Source organism: Callorhinus ursinus, unplaced genomic scaffold, assembly GCF_003265705.2.
Source record: "Callorhinus ursinus isolate GAN/ISIS: 27379988/994484 unplaced genomic scaffold, GSC_fseal_2.0 scaffold7, whole genome shotgun sequence".
Classification (NCBI taxonomy): Eukaryota; Metazoa; Chordata; class Mammalia; order Carnivora; family Otariidae; genus Callorhinus; species Callorhinus ursinus.
The window spans coordinates 46,668,536-46,683,685 of record NW_027397069.1 but is presented as its reverse complement, the minus strand read 5'-3'; the positions used below and the strand labels follow the sequence as shown (position 1 = coordinate 46,683,685).

General features: G+C 44.9%; 1 pseudogene; it reads right to left on the bottom strand.

The window, feature by feature from the left end:
* Positions 1–13,622: 13,622 nt before the first annotated feature.
* On the bottom strand, positions 13,623–14,116 carry LOC112826884 (small ribosomal subunit protein eS10-like; annotated as a pseudogene).
* Positions 14,117–15,150: the final 1,034 nt, after the last annotated feature.

Genomic DNA, 15,150 nt, shown 5'->3' with positions numbered 1-15,150 from the left:
TTGGTTAAGCGACTGCCTTCGGCTCAGGTCATGATCCAGAGTCCCGGGATCGAGTCCCACATCGGGCTTCCTGCTCGGCGGGGAGGCTGCTTCTCCCTCTGACCCTACCCCCTCTTGTGCTTTCTCTCTCTCTCAGATAAATAAATAAAATCTTAAAAAAAAACCCTATTCACTATTTTTCTGAAATTTAAGTTTAACTGAGTGTCCTGTAGTTTTCTTTGCTTAAATCAGGCAACCCAACCCCTACCTTCTTAAAATTGTTTCTCCTTCTCTTTGTTCCCACTCAGCTTTAAACTCTCAAGCTACTTCCACTGATAAATTCTTAGCACAAAAAAATCATTCCCTTGATTCTATTATCCTTCAAGCTAGTGCCCCAACTCTGTGGTCTACTCTCTATTTCAACTTTCTTACTTGCTTGCTTTCCGTTCATTAGGTCTTTGCAATATGATTTCTGGTTTGACTACTCAGTACTCTTAAATATCACAGATGCTTTCCAGATTCCCTCTCCTGCAATCTTCATATCCAATTAGGCTTCTCGTTTGGGTGTCCCACAGATATTTCCCCTTACACACTCTGTTCTCCTAAATGTTCAAGAGTTAACTTTTAATTGCCCTCTTGTAATTTATCCCTTTTTCTGTTCTAATTGTTGTGTGATATAAAAGCATCTACATAGATCTAGTTGCCTAGGCTGAAATCCATGGGGTCACATTCCTCCTTATTTATCATTCCCAATATAATTGGTTACCAGCCTTTATGGCTTCTGTCTTTGGAATAAACCTTTTTCAATTTTCTCTTCTTTACCTCACTACCTTCCTGTCTCTGCTTTAGATTAGGCTTCTGCCATTTCTCATGTGAATTAGTAGCAATTTTAAATCAAAGGGGATGCAACATTTTGTATGTTTTATATATATGACAAATTAACCTCAAGGATTGTGCCAAATTTAACTCCTGTCAGTAAGGGATAATACTGTCAATTTTCAGGAATCCCTACCCAAACTGATTGTTGTCTTGGAAAACAGCTTTGGCAGTCCAACAGGTTAAAATGCCATTTCAGTGTTTTAATTGCATTACTAAGAAAGTGGAAAACATTTTTTAGACTCCAGATTTTTTGAAAACTCAAAGGTAGATCTAAATCTCCTGCTGAAAATCTTGTGTTGCTACCCGTTGCCAGTGGGATGAAATTTAAAGTTCTTGGCATAACATTTAATGCTTTTCACTACCTGGCCCCCAAATATTCTCCCAGGTTTTATTTCACATGACCTTCTCCCCACATGCTGAGTGAAAGGAAGTAGAGAAGGAGACTTTGGTAATTTCCTTGTGGTCAGGGACTGTCTTTTTTCTCTCTCCTACCACTGTAATCCTAACTCTAGCACACAGTAGGTGCTTAATGAGTGGAAGGGTGTTGGCTGAGAGTGAGATGAAGGGGAATGAAAGTTTTGGTGGAGGTGTGTTGGAGATATCCTTGGGTTTATGGCCCCAAAATGCCTGTTATCCCTAATGCTACCCGTCTGTGGAAGCTATGATATAAAAGTAGATAATCTGGGATAATTCACAAAAATGGACACGTAGTTGTACATGTTGATAATATCTTCACCAATATATGAGGAAAAGCAAGGACGCCATTTTCTGGAAGCCACAATAGCAATCCCTTCACCAGCAATCTTAGCTGGCTAGAACCCTCATGCCTACCTTCTGGGCTTCCAGACCTAGTGATTGGCTGGCAGGGATTTGCTGACCTTTCTTCAGCTTCACCCAAGATGACAATACCCAGGCACCACAGCTACGCACAGCCCCAGTTACCCCTTGCCTCCTAGAGCCCGCTCCTCTTCTGCGCGTCCCTGGACAGCTCCCTTCCAGTCTCAGAACCACCGATAGAGGGCAGCTCTCAGATGGTCTTTGCTGCACCCTCTAGTGGCCACTAGGATGTTGCACAACTACCAAAGGAACAGCTTTCCAGAGTTGAAATAGGGCAGTAATGTGTACAACCCTGCAATATCACAAAGCATTAACTCTGTTCCAGCTAGTTTTCCCTGGAACACAGCTCTTCTTCCCTGTTTGGCTCATACAAGGTCTGAATCTATTTCGGAGCATTCTTGGCAATAACCCCAAATCTCCCTCTTCTCTTAGGGCACAGTGTCCCATACAGATTCCATAGTTCCATAAAGGAGTTGTATGAATTTAATGCTAATACCATGATCCTGAGTTCTATGGATGACTTATAATTTATGTTGTAAGACTGCCAATTGGTATTAATACGTTACGTATTTGCATTAATTGCAATGTAAGGGAACACATAATAGTTCGAAATGGTGGCATTGCAGCTTGACAGTCCTGATTTATGAAAATAAAGAACAGTGTGGAAGATGTCATCTTGCCAGTAACCTTTGTATTCTGAAGCTGCTCCCATTTTTAGGCTGAGTGACTTTCACGGTTCATGCTCATTTTACTTTGGGGGGAAGAAGCCACCCCGAGATACAGAGAGAATCTTTCCCTAAACTCCCAGCCTCACTGCAGCAGAGCCCATGCTCAAAACTGTCAGTCTGATGCCCAAGTTGTCATTTTCGTCCCTCTGACTCTCTCCCCAGAGCCCGATGGAGTCTCCTTGAGGCAGCCGAAGGAGTGACAGATAGACATGTTGTACAGTGGGGCCATTTGAGGCAGCCACACGAGGTATGGAAAATGTGATTTATAGGTATTTTTTTCCCCAGGGGAAGATGGATTTCATTATTTTCCACCTCAGGTAAGGGGTAAACCTCTGGGCTTGACCTTGGAAGGTTGTGCAGCTATGATATGCTGGCTGAAGTGCTGATATAGAGTAAAACCTCATTAAATCAATATTGGTTATTCAAAATCATGCTTGATTGGAAGCAACTGCTCTCCCTCAGCTGCCTCATGCCTCACTGTTCCTTGAACAAAAATATTAGCTACTTTAAAGTGGGCTAAGCTGTGAAGTTTTCCTGGTCCTTGGAGTTTCAAATTAATATGGTTATTTCTTACTTTTCAAATAGAAGGCAGTTCTGAAACACCAAGTCCAAAATTGATTATAATTTACTACTGTCACATGTAGGTTTATTAACAAAAAAATCCTGTCTGTTTCAGTAAAAAAGTCATGTGTTTTCTCCTCCCATTGGCACAGGTGTACAGTGAATGCTTATTGGAATAAAGAAGCTTATGGGTTCTTAGGCATATAGAAGTTATGTAAATAAACAGCCATGGCTAATAATCCATGGCAACGGTCAACTGGAATGCAGATGGATGAGCTCCATTGTCAGTTTAAAGGCTTCTTTTAGCCAGAGTGAGGCCAGGTTGAAGGAACCGGGAGAAGATCTGAGGTCACAGGTGATCTTGGACCATTTTACCGCCCATCCACTCCCCACCAAACCAAACCTATGGTAGTAGACATTACCAAAACCCATCATTAGGGTTTTCAATAAAGGATATCAAAGTACCTCAGAAGAGAACAGGCAGCTAGAGGTCTGCCACACATTAATAAGTAGCAGTTGTATGTTTATCTTCATGATCACGCTGGAAACTTCCAGATTTATAATGCTGCATGCAGATCCCCAGAATGCTGGGCCTTCCTAGGCCTTCAGAGGCAGGACTGTATATTTGTATGTTTGCCATCTCTTGACTATAAAGTTTTTAGGGTTTAAATGAGGCAGGCTGTTGGACTGAATGTTTGCTTTCTCTAAACCTTCTTTCTTTCCTTTGGTCCTTTCCCTGGTTGAAGCCAGGATAGAGCCTGTTGCTTTTGTCTTTGCTATGCCCCCCTCCTCCTAAATCCCTCCAAATTTCCAGATCTGTCCTGTGGGGAATGGGAATGGGTCCAGGTGGTATTAGGGTGGGGCTCCTGAGAGACCAGAAATTAGATCTGAGTTAAAGAAGGCTGGGAAATGGGTTTCTGACTGCGCTGGGGTCCTGGCTTGGAATCCCTTACCACCAGCTCTCATGTGGGATAGGGATGAGGGGCTTTTCGTGTTTGGGGATCCCATCCTCAGTTTCTCCTCTTACTTCAGGGACACTTCTAGGTACCCCAAAATCCAGGATATAGGGATAAAACCAGGCACATCTTTCCTGAAATGCATATGCTTGGTGATCTTCCGTGGCTACTGACCATGGCAAGACCTCTGCCTTGCAGCTTCCCCTGGCTCCTGTTGCTTCACCCCAGCTGGGATCCTGAACAGCAAGGCTCCTCTTGTCTACTTTGGGAAGGCTGCCGACTTGTCCATGTGGATGTGGCTTTAGAGGTGACCAGTATAAGCCTATTTTGAGAAAACCTCATACATGGAAAGCAGCATTTATAAAACCAAGAAATGAGGACATGGTCACTCCCGTAACAAAGGGGATTCTTCCAGAGTCCTGTAAAACATTAACTTTCCTAGAAGTGTCTTCAGTGTTCCTCAATTTGCTTACAACATTCTTTTTTAGGTGCCTTTCTACGGAGTGAGCAGGGGAAGCCCTCAAGGTCGTATAAGGGGACATGTGGGCTGAGAGTTTGGAGACCTTAGCACAGGCAAGGAAGCCTGTAATCCATGGTGGCCAGGATGGAAGAATAGCTGAGGACACTCAGCAAATTAAAGACATTTCTCTTTTATCCATTCCTTGTCCTCATTAATGTCCCCCAATGCACTGTTTTCCCAGGACTGCAATGAGATGAACCTTGCTCATGATTTGTCTAGTCATAATTAGAGTCTTCCTTTCTCTTGTTAGACAGTAATGCCAATAATGACTGCAAACATTTTGTCTTCTTTTAGAAAGGCAAAGAGCCAAAATCGCTATATCTGTGAGTTGATGTCAGATTTATAATGCTGAGACGCAAGCCTCACATGCCATATGTGTGCCAAAATTTCATTAAGCTTTTGGAAGGTTTAACCGTGCATTAAGAAGAGATCCTGTTTTTTCCTGATGAATTTTTCTTCCTATTTATTTGCACTGGAAACCAGAGCTTTCTGTTTACCATGACTCATTTTCAGGGGAGGCAAGTGGGAGGGAAGGGAGAGATGGGAGGTAAGGCATCCAATGGGAAGTGAAGGGGAAGGAGGTTTGGGAAAGTCTGAGGGCAGTAGTAAGAAGGGGAGAGGGACAGATCAAGAGAGAAAGGAAGAGAGGCTAAGGAATCGGATGAGTAGTGTGTGCATGTGTAAGGCAAATGGATTACTTAGAAAGAAGCCAACAAAATAGAGGGAAAAGTTAACTTGATTGACTTGCTTTGGCTAGATCTCTTCACCTGGGCTCACACCCAGGCATGCCAGAGGATAGTCTAAAAATAGGCGGAATTTATCACATGTGGTTGAGCGGATTACTCCCAAGGGGGTGTTTCCCGGGGCCCAAATGGTAGGATCCCAACCATTTTGCACTGCAGAAGAGGTAATTTACTTCACATAAGTGAGCAATTGGCTCCCGGGGAGAGTACTTCTTCCTTTCTGCTCATAACAGAATGGGGTTCAGTGTTCCCAGCTCTGTTGGTGGGAATTACATACCCATAAACCAAGGAAATGAGATAATTAATGGATTTTGATATCCTTTGGATGAGAGAAAGGCAGCAAATCTTTCCAGGACTCCTGACTTGGGTTCCCTATCCCACCCCTGTGTGGCAACTCAAGAATGTTTTAGAAAATTGTGCTTAAAAGCTGGAGACAGAACACACATTTCTTTCCTTTTCTCCCCCTGCCCCCCAGTGTTGGCACCCAGAAGTGCATTTCTCACATGTAAGATTATCCCAATGGATAATTCAGTCCCCAGGCGCTGGGAAAAATAGGTTTGGAGTTTGATGAGCTGCCTGCTGCTGGCTCCTCTGTTTTCTGGCATCAAGTTTTCTTAATAGTGGACTCAACAGTTGCATTTTTCACCTACAAAAGAATTGCTATCAGAAAACCAGACAGCGGATAATTGTATTTTGCGGATTGACGGTGAAACTACTTGGTTTCAGCCAAGGTCCAAAGGCTGATAATGTTCAACCAGGAGAAATGGTTTGCGTGGGAGAATTCATTTTTGGATGCTCATTTTTACTGGAGGAAAGAAGTTTGCTTAAGATTTTTAAAAAATTCTTCTCTAACATGCAGCTAGAAGGTTCAAAATCTTTAACAGCTCTGGTGAACCCTGCTCTATTAGTGTGAGTGCAAGACTCCTGGGAAAACTGGAGGCTCCAGCTTCAACCAGAACCTTCATCTATCTCCTCAAACCCACCAGGAAAGAGAATAAAAATACATGCCATAAATAGCGAATGTGCTGGCACCTCACCACCTGGCTGTACTGGACAAGGAAACATGAAGTGCTGAATGTTTCCCTCCGAGCACAAACCTAGGGCTGCTCCCACACCTAGCTAGAGCAGAATCAGGATGTTTCCCCAGAAGTGCACCAGCTGCCCATGTGGGCCAGGCTCATCCATCCAAAGCTGCTGAAGAACAACAGCTTCCTTTTCCTTCTCCCACTTGGCCCACCAGCATGACTGCAGTTTTCTGGGACTCCTATTTGTGTCATTTTTCACTGAACCTTGAGTGAGAAAGAAAGAGAGACCTACATTCTCCTCCTTGCTCTGGAAAGAATGTACCAAGGGAGTGAGAATAAAGGCAAAGCCTGTGGATCTGTTCCTTACACACGTTGGACTCATTCCCACCTCTGTGCATGCTGTTCAACCGACTTGGAACACCCTTCACTCTCCCATCAGCACCCATTTACCTAAATTTTATTCATTCTTCAAGACTCATTAAATCCCATCTGCTTCATGAAGATTTTTCCATCTATGAGTTTACTCCCTCCCCTGGTCTCCTGTATCTACAGTCTGTCCCATAATTTAATGTGCATACAGACCATGCCTTGTGTTTTTTTCTCCGTTTCCCTCCTGTGCCTGCACAATGGTATCCATAATAAGCTTCCAGAAAAGTTTGTTGATTGACACATTGAGGAGATGAGCTGAACCTCATTCTCCTTTCTGCAGTAGGGAACAGGGGCTGAGAAAGTTATAGTGTGTGTCTCACATGTAAGATTATCCCGATGGATTTCTGGGTCTGGATCCTCACTAAAGAGCAATCTCAAGGACAAGGGAATCATCTCCTGCCCCCACACCTCCTTTTTTCTCTCCACTATAATTTTTGTATGGACCAAGGTAAGATAAAATGGCTGTGACATGGGAAGGGCAGGCCCCAGGCATGGGGGAATTCACACAAGCATGGAAGGTCCCACCTGTTGTTCTTCCTGTGTAAATGTTTCTCGGGATCAGGCTTTCAGAGCTCAGTCTTCAGCTCCCTCAGAGACTCCCTAAACAAAATAGTGTGATTCCAGTGAGAAGCTGAATTGAATACCAGGAGGGCACAGGACAGGGAGTAACCAGCTCTGTTCTTAAGGTTGGTGATGGGGAGCTGGGGATGGTGATGGTGGTGGGGTCATGCAAGATTTCACAGGGCAAGAGACCTTGGAATTGGCTCTCAAGTCTCGGGTCAGAGTCATGGTCCTTTAGCCCGGCACCGATAGGGAAGGGCCCCCAGAAGCCCCACAGAGAGATGCCCTGATTCCAGTGTCCTAGATAGCGGCACACATGGATATCCTCCTTGACACTCATTGGCATTGGCAGTGCTGTCACAGACCCAGCAGCTCAGGGGGAGGGAGTGGAGTGTTGTGAAGATTCTTCTATCCCATTTCCCAGACACACAGAACTGCCTCGAGAAGAGACTTCTAGCTGATGGGCCGCTGGGAACCCACGGGGCAAGGATGGCCAAGCAACTTTCCAAGGCTGGCTGGCAGTGACACAGGCATGCTGAACAGTACTCTCTGATGAAGGCGAAAGGGAAATCTGCTCTTAAGACTGAATCCAAACTGCATGTGGTAGGGTCAGAAGGCTCGATCCCAGGGTGCCTGTTGTCAGGGATCTGTCAGATCCCCCCCTCTCTGGGAGTCGTCAGCTCACTGCACAGCACATCCCTCTGTTGGGACGCCTGGTGGCCAGTGACAGCAGCAGCTTGATCAAAACCGTGCATTGACATCAATTAAAAAACAAACAAAGCAAACTAGAACGTGGCTCTCCCTTTGGATGCCTGCTACATCTGGTGATTTCTAATGCCACCTTCAGGATTTGCTGAGAACCAATTGGGTTTGGCAGCCCTGGGTACCAGTTTATTTAAAAGAGCTTTATTTAAAATGAAATAATAGGGAAGGAAACCAAAGGAGGGGTGATTCGCCGCGTGGTTCCAGGCTGCCTTCAGTGTTGGGACATGGTTTCGAGAGAAGCATGAGAAGATGGAGGCTCCGAGGCCTGAGTTGTGGACTGACAACATGGGAGCTGTGGTCCCAATGGGGGCCTGAGAGGAAGCAAGCAGGGCGTGACATGCCCGGGGAGAACCACGGCAGGGCTTTTCCCTGTGATGTGTTGTTCTGACCAGTCTGGAGGGTGGCTATTACTTACCCATCCATTTGAAAATATTTACTGAACATTTCTGATGTGGAGGGCATGTGCTTGGTGTGGGACATACAAGGCCACTGTAGTCTCTGTGCTCCTGGGGCTCACGGTCTAGTCCTGACATTTGACCAGCATGGAGCTCATTTGGTGTAAGACAAGGACCACACGAATTAGTCTAAAAATTTCATTATTCTTTCCGTCATTCTTTCATTTGACTTAACCTCTCTTCATGAATTTCTAGCCCTGACTTGTGTTTGAGGAGTTTGGCACTTCATGGAGGTGGCCATGGCAAAGAAAAGGCACACTGGGGAGGGCACAGAGCAACCAACTCGGGTGTTAGGGTCGTGGGGGCAGGGGCGGGGTTGTGGAAGTTCCCCAAGGGCAGGAGATATTTGCATTGGGTCCCGAGAGAGGAGAATTGTGAGGAAAAGAGGAAGGGACTGACAGCCAAAGGGTGGGTGGCCTAGCCAGGGCACCTACATGGATGAAAGCACTGGACAGGAGAGGAAGCAGCCACATCCGATTGAATGGATGTGGGCAGGTGGACCGATGGAGGCCAGCCGTGTGTGTGTGTGTGTGTGTGTGTGTGCGCGCGCGCACACACACACACACACACACACAGGCGCAGGCGTTTGGATGCACATGCTTGGGTTCTGTGTTTGCGCACTGTCTGAAAATGTTGGATTCGTATGCTGCTGGGATGAAATCTTAGAAGATGCAAAATTCTGCAATCTGACTTTGAAGGGGAGCAGTAAAAATGTGGGCATGACACACCCGGATCTGCAAAATGTGAATTTGCCTTCACACTTCAGACTAGAGGCCTCCATCAGTGTTGCTTGTTTTTCTACATCCTCTATTTGTTATTGAGAAAAGTCTCCAGATTTCCAGGAGAGGTGATCATTGTGAGAATGTCATGGGTATACTTGAAACATCTGCTTTACTCCTCCGTGAGTTCTGATGCTGGAAGCAGTTTGTTGACAGGCTGGGATTCAGGCAGGAAGGCAGGATATTGTACTGGGCAGGCTGGGCAGGTGGCCAGGGCTGCTGACTCCCACCCTGGAAAGAGAAGTTTCCACCAGAGCTATCACTAGTCTGGATTTCTACAAAGTAACATTTCAGGGACAATCTGTATGTTTTAACAAATTATGCTATTATTGGTCAAAGCTGGAATTACTTTTTTTTTTAAAGATTTTTATTTATTTATTTGACAGAGAGAAACACAGCGAGAGAGGGAACACAAGCAGGGGGAGTGGGAGAGGGAGAAGCAGGCTTCCTGTGGAGCAGGGAGCCCGATGCGGGGCTCACTCCCAGGACCCTGGGATCATGACCTGAGCCAAAGGCAGACGCTTAACGACTGAGCCACCCAAGCGCCCCTGGAATTACTTCTAATCATTTCACGAGGGACATTTTAAAACTTGCTGACGATTTTGCTATTTTATCAGTGTGGAACCGACCCATTTAAACTTTCCAGTCATATTAATTTTTAATTTAAATTTAATGAAATTAATTCAAATTAAGAAGGTGACCATTATCAATTTCCTTTCCTATTAGTTCCTTAATGCTTTCGCAAATTGCATTCTAAACTTCTCCTTCAACGAGCTAGATACATATTCATGGGTTTCCTAAGAAAAGATGAATTTGATCTTGATATGCTAATCCATAGCCATGGCAGCAATCAAGGAGCAGCTAGGGAGAGAAGTGCATTCTGGTATTAATTATGAATCAGGTATTAAGAGCTGGTAAATAATTAAAGCTTCATGTGTCACAACACAAGTTAAGGATCAGTGTCTATTTCCATTACCAAATGCATTTGGGGGCTATTTCTAGCCCTATTTTGATATTGACTGAACATAAACTGGGATGCAACTAGGTGACTCTCATTCATAGAAATCTCATCGTGCAGAATTTTGAACTTACTGAACTACTGGTGTAGGGATACATCCCATTTCAGAAGCTGAGGTCTGGTGTTTCTCGGAGCTTCTGGGTCATCAGCCCCCTCCCCTTAAAGTTTCTTCACTCTTTGGGAGGGTCTGTGCAGAGGAGTCATGCGTTGGGCAAGATGTTGTGCTGCTTCAAGTATGCACAGATCAACCATCTCTGCAGCACCCAGGAGCTGGTTAAAAGTGCAGGGTCACCTGCCTTGGTTTCCTCTTCTACCGTGGAAGGGAGGCTGCGTTCCACTTTGGCTCTCCCCAGGTTCTAAATCTCCAGCCTCCCCTCCTACGCATCCCACTGTGAGGGGCTGGGTGCTGCTGAGGGCCGGCTGCAGGCCTTTACTGCGGTGCCAGAAGCAGTGGTCTTGGGTCTGAATCCTGGTTCTGCTCCTTGTTAGCTGTGATCTTAAGTAAGTTCCTGTGATCTTAAGTAAGTGGGAATGGCACTGCCTACCTCACCGGGCTGTTGTCAGGAGCGAATTTCTGTGGGAAATAATGCTTTCCAGCCGCACAGCAGTCTGCAAATGGGAGTCATGATAATGATGATGGTGATGAAAGCACCGAGGCAAGAGTAACTTTTAGAGGAAAGATTTGGTGGCCAGGAAGGAGGTGATTAACTCAGTCGACAATGGAAGGATGTTAGAGATTCTTGAAAAAATAGTCATGCATTAGGCTTGATGGCCTCAAGGGAAGTTGAAAGGAGAGGTTTCTTGGCATGGGTTTTGGGAGAGCAGGAATTATATTCTCAGAGAGTGAGACTTGCCCTGGAAAAGAGAGGAGAAGGGCATTTTAGGATGAGATGCTAGCGCCCCATCTGTCCAGACCTCTTCGCATCTTGACTTTCTGTGCCTCAAAATGCCATCTTCGTTCCACCGAGGAAACGAATGTGACCTCATGGGGATGTCAGCCTTTTCTCTGGATGTGACAAATAAATACCCTTCACGTCTTTTCTACAGTTCAAATGAATGAGGAAGGGAAAGAAAACGTTTGAAATTCTGAAGTCTAAAAACCTCAATTTAAGAATTTCTACTTTATAAAGACACCTGGGTTACCTTTTTCAGAGACCCCTATTTCATACCCCAAATGGTAAGTGTTCTTAACGGAATTGGGCCTCTCGAGTCTTTTCCACTCTACAGAATCTCCTTTCTTTGGTTCCCTTAGTCACTTCTGCTCTCAAGAAGTATGAAAATGATATTTATTACAGTAATAAATGTTGACCTCTTCAGAGATAGAATGAGCCGTTAGTGGGATGAGGTTAAGAAGCCCAGAAGCCCCAGGAATGTTTTCATTGTCCTTTCAAAATGCTGGGTGAGCTGCTGAACAAGAATGAGAACCTCTGGGCATTTCCCATCAGCGGCTGCAGGTCACAAGGTCACGGGCTCTGGCCCTGCAGGAACATATGAATACCAAATATGAAGGGCTCCTTCTTCCTTATTCTCTAGAAGGCACAGTGTGGAATTACCCATTATGGCCATGAATTGCCACTTTATTTTCATGGCAATGAAAGAAAGGAAAGCTGAACATTAAAAAAAACCCTCATCATAAACTTTTTCAATTTTTAAGCCCACAAATACAGGGGTCAGAACAAGAGGGCCTTCTTTTAAAAAATATTTTATGTCAGGTTGTGCCATATATAATATTTAACAAGCTTATTTTCTCTCATCTGGGAGGTAAAGGATTTTTTACGAGCTCTACTCACAAAGCAATTTATAACCATATGCTGAAGTATATTAGAATTAGAACCTCAACTTCCCATTTAAATTTGGGGCACTGAGTTTGATCAGGTATTGATAGGTTCTGAAACTTTGAACTTGGTTCCAGAATTGGTTGTTTGCAGAATCTTTTAGGTTGGGGTCAGGGAGGAAGAAGGGGTGCTGCTAAGGTCTTACATCAGAAATTTCCTTTCTCCTTCCTGTCTCCCAGAGCACTGTGTACCTCACTTTACACACAGGGTAGGTGTGACTCACACTGTATATTGTCTTCATTTGGGACCCTGAAAGGCAATGCAGCTAAGTGGGGAAGGACTTGGACTCAGGAGCCAGCTGCCTGGGCTTACACCCTGTGTCAGCCACCTACTATCTGTGGGACTTAGGCAAGATACTCTGTGCCTCAATTCCCTTATCTGTATAATGCAGCTAATGGTAGTTCCTACCTGTAAGGTCGCAGTGAGGATTAGATGAGTTAATACATGCAATGCACTTCAAGCAGTGCCTGGCATGTAGTAATCGGTATGTATTTGCTTACTCTTTCTCATCCCAGCTGCTTGACCCTGAGCTCAGAGAGAGAATTTATCTTCCTATTTCCATAGTGCCAGGGATAGTACCATTCAGTAGTGCATATACATCATTCCACCAATATTTAGCACATGCCTACAATGAGTCAGGCCTTGACTGAGAGGCTTGATCACTGTCCTTCTGGAAGGAATGGTTTCCCCAGGGAGAAGAGCAAATATTGCAATACTGCTAATTGGGGAAGTTTGGGATGCTATGGAGCACATACCTAAGAGGTGCTTATCTCAAACCTGTGCGGAGCAGGCCAGGCTTTCTCCAGGGAAACTGAGCCTTAGCCGAGTCTGTAGGATAAGCAGGAGAGCAGAGAGGATTCTAGGTAAAGGGAAGCACTTGTGAGAAGGTATCCCATGAACAACTGTTGAACGAAATGAAATTCTGGTCAGCTTTGGAGAAGGTGAGGGAACCTCAACATCTTCTTAAATTATTAGGTGAAACAGGAATACCATTCCTGGTGGCCATACCTTAATTCCCTGAATAAGGATGAAGGTGGAAGAAGGCATCCTGAGACAAGTCCCCTTCTGCCAGGAGGGTCTTCCAGTGCTCAGGTCTCTGTGCTAAAGACACCTTGGGCACATCTCTGTGCTTTATGAAACATTTTTCCCCTCAATCCCCCCTCCCTTGGCCCTTCCCTTTCCCTCCCTCCCTCCCTCTTTTTCTTTCTTTTTCTTTTTCCTTTTCTATTTTCTTTCTCTTTCTTTCTTTCTTTCTCTCTCTCTCTCTGTTTCTTTCCTGCCTCCCTCCCTCCCTTCCTTAAATTTAGATTTAATTGACATATTATGTTAGTTTCAGATACACAACATAATGATTCCATATTTGGGGATCCTGGGAAATGATCACCATAATAAGTTTAATTAACATCTATCACCATAACACATTGTTACAAATTTTTTTTTCTTGTGGGGAAAACTTTTAAGATCTACTCTCTTAGCAACTTTCAAATATATAATACAGTGTTATTTATTTATTGCTACAGATTTATTCAACACACAACAGTCTCCTTCAGCTTTACTGAGGTGGCTGACCACGTCCACGACAAAATCTGCCTCTAAACTGGAATTCAGTTGCTGACCCAGTCCCAGCCTCAGCTCTCTGGTCAGCACCAGGGGCACAGTGCTTTGTCCGTAGGTGTCTCTGTCAGCTTCCCCTCACGTGAGTCTTGCAGGTCGTTCTCCTTCCAGACCTTTGGGCCGTAGTCCGCCAGTCTCAGGACGGCTGTGGCGCAGAGTGGCAGGCACCATCTCAGGGGGCAGCTGGAAGCAATCATGGAGATCCTAGATATGCTGATTGGTAAGCTATCTCTAGAAGTGCCTCCAGGCAAACTGTTCCTTTACGTAGCCTCATGATCTGAGAGACTGTATGGACTTCCTGATGTTAAGATCGGGCACATTCTTGTTTGCCAGCTCAGGGTGTCTGGGCATGTGGACATCCTTCTTGGTCACCATCACTCCCTCCTTGAAAAGGACTTCATAAATGGCAGTATGGTTCTTGGGCATCAACATCTCGGTGGCTGCTAAGTCTGGGGCCGGGGCTGGAAAGGCAATACAGTGTGAACAGTAGTCACCATGCTGTACCTTCCATCCGCAGGACTTAGTTCCTTCTGTAGCTGTAAGTTTGTGCTTTTTAACTACCTTCTCCCCATCATTGCTTTCTTATACATGTATTTTAATGCCCTCTTTCTCTAAATCCTGGTGTGTCTCTAGCAGCTTACCCTGATAGTGGCGGTAGATGTTTTGACTACAGAGGAACGGACAGTTCATTGCAAAGAACACATAGGTCAGGTTTCCTTCATTGCCATCCTCAGACCTGGCAAAACTCTGCCATCCTTGAAGGGAGATTTGTTCCCATGTGAATTGCTCAGGGCCACCACCCCTTCACTCCTGCTGAGCCTTACCTATACCCTCTCTGTCTTCCTCATCATGTCTTCATAAGATAAAGCCAACTCTTGAACTGGAAGACAGTGGGGTTAAATTAAAACATTGATTGGCTAGTCATTTAAAAGCCAGGGAGCAAGAGGTAAAATGTTTCCATACTCTTCTTAGTCCCCTCATGGGGGAATTTTGGCACTGGGCAGAGGTGAGCCAGTCACCACCTTCCTTTCCCTTGAGAGGAGTGGAATTAGCCCTTGTCTATATATGGCACCTTTCTCTGAAGATAAATCCTTGATTGAGTTGGAAGCCTGGCTGCTTTTCATGCCCTTTGATAGCAGGGTCCCCTTGACTCTCAGTAACCTATTCAGCATTTGACTCAACATGATCAGTAGCTTTCCATTAATGCTCTTGGACCCAGAGGAAGCAGAACAGATGAGAGAAGGCGAGTAGGGTGATAGATACTTCAGAATCACCCAGAGGTAAATGGTTATTTCATATAGAGAATTCAGGAGAGAGATTCACTCTAAATATACATATTTCCCCAAGACAGGTGAGTGATTGCATTGCTCTCTGGAGGGGGCTGAGGTGGCCGTCAGCATTTTGAGAATTAGCCTACTTTTGCCTTCCTTTCCATGAAGAAGAAAATGTCCTTAGAATAAATCTCC